Here is a 2,500-nt window from a genome sequence, read left to right as displayed (position 1 = left end):
TAAGGTAAGCTAAGTACATTTTTAGGGATTTCTTTTTCATTAATAGCAACATTATAAAACTATTTATGAGCTTTTTGATAACCTAAATCAATTAAATGAGGTGGGTAGCACAGATCGTTTCCTATCTTTTTTTATGTATTCTATTTCTTGGTCCAGGTATTGTGGACTCGTGATACGCAAAGCGCGTAGGAACATAGAAGAAAAAATTGAAATTTTAATATTAAGTAAGTGTGAGACAATGATATGTTTTGTCTCCACAGCTGTTCAGCTGCTTTATGGATGGAATTCTGCGATAAGTCAGAGAATGATAGTAAATGTACGTGTATAGTTGTTGATTAAAAGAATAGGCTGTAAATTCAGTATTGAATGTTTCTGCTTTCACACGAATCTGTGATGACTGACTGGTGACAGTAGAAAGAAATAGTACACTTTAGTTACAGAGTTTTGAAATGTTTGAGAGTTAATGCGAGGGTGAGAGTATGAGGGTAAAAGGATATTGGTATGAAAACCAATAGATGGTGATATGGATGGTGGAAAAATTGAAGACTTTCATTCGGTTTTGAAGTAAACGAAATGGATGTCGCAGGGTAATAGAAGTGGTAAGTCACTTTGTATGTGAAACAAGGATAATAGCAGGGTTTGACTTTAATTCTCTTTGGATGATAGGGAGGAGAACGTGGTTGAAAAAGAAGCATGCTGACTTCAAACCGTTGAAAGGAGAAATGTTCAATACATAAGATATGAAAATAAGAAAAATGTAACCTGGTAATTGTAGGATCATATACAAGAAATTGTGTAATTTATAATTAGTTGCCCCAAAATACTTAAACGAACAACACCGAACGAATTTCTGTGCAATGTGGACAATTTTAACGGCCCTACACCCAAATATTTGGAACCGATATTTATTGTTGCAAGTAAAAAAATCGTTTTCGTGTGTGTTTTGGGCAAGAACGGTATAATTATAATATATATATATATATATATATATATATATATATATATATATATATATATATATATATATATATATATATTATATATATATATATATAGATAGATAGATATACACATGCATACATACTACATACATTACACTATATATACTATAATATATATATATTATATATATATATATATATATATATATATATATATATATATATATAGTATATAGATTTCTGACTCGCGTCAGGATCGAACCCAGCTCTTTCAACTGAAAAGCAAGGCTGCTGCCACCAGGCCATACAAGTAATAAAAAAAAAAAAAATAGCTGGAACCTAAGTACAACTGCTCCAAAGGCTTTACCTAGTCGGGCTAACTGCCTACCATATACCATCGTGTTTTCCTTAACTTCCCGACTCAGCAATGACCCAATTAACAGCATTTCACTCAGAGTTAAACATTCTCCAGTCAATACACAATCAGTGTGGAACAGATGTGAGTCAGAAATGTATTTCTGTTCCACAGGTGATTGTTTGTTGATTATTATTATAAATATATCACTAGTAAAAATGTTCTGTTAAAACAGAACTCCATCTAATAAAAGGAGCCCATAAAAATGCCAAAATATAGAGAGTACATACTTTATGTCAGACTGCTCTCTCTCTCTTGAAGTAGGTAATGAATGAGAAGTTATAAAAAAGGTAGTATTTATATCAAGAGATCCATCCACAGGTAGCCATTTAAACTATGTCACCCCAGTTATTAATTTCTCTTTATCCTCTTAAGCGTTGGTTTGAAAGAAAATTTATCTTTGATATCTGAATTCAAGGTACCCTTTGAGATGTTCATTACCTGACTCTATCATCTGGCTTTTGTACCAACATGTGCTGCTGTAAATTATAAGTGACAAATTCCAGTTTATTCTGTGGTTATGGTTACTTATATGGTTAAGAATACCTGAGCACTGTTATCCATACCTAACTGACCGTTTATGTTGTATGAATCTCTGGGGAAGTGATTTTCCTGTAAAACAGATGTAATTGGTCACAGTCCAGGCATAGGATCTCTTAGGCTCCTGTGTCTGTGGGGATCAACCAAGATTTGGAAGTGAGCTTAGGCTGACCCCATTACCATCTAATATCCTCAGTCTCTCTCTCTCTCTCTCTCTCTCTCTCTCTCTCTCTCTCTCTCTCTCTCTCCTTCTCCTTCGTTATGGAGTTTTCCTTTTCATTTGACGGCTCCCAATAATAGGGGCTAGTAGAAGCGAGGGTCTATGTAGCACTCGATTCTTAATAGGGCATTACAGCCATTCCTGGGAAGGGGCCTTTTTTAAAGACGGGTTGTTCCCCGAAAAATGAGCGTCTATGGGTAGGCAACTCGATCTTAATAGCATTTACAGCCCAAATTTTTTCCTGAGCCTAAAGACGGGTTTGTCCGAAAAAAAAAATACGTCCTGGGTAAGGAAGGGGACGCGAAAAGACTGCTGGAAATCCTTCGGAAATGTATTGGAATGAGGTCTTTTCTGGATTAGTGCGTAAGTGGTCGCTGTGGTTGA

This window comes from Macrobrachium nipponense, chromosome 5, assembly GCF_015104395.2.
Source record: "Macrobrachium nipponense isolate FS-2020 chromosome 5, ASM1510439v2, whole genome shotgun sequence".
Taxonomy (NCBI): Eukaryota; Metazoa; Arthropoda; class Malacostraca; order Decapoda; family Palaemonidae; genus Macrobrachium; species Macrobrachium nipponense.
The sequence above is the reverse complement of the archived record's forward strand: the minus strand, read 5'-3'. Positions refer to the sequence as shown.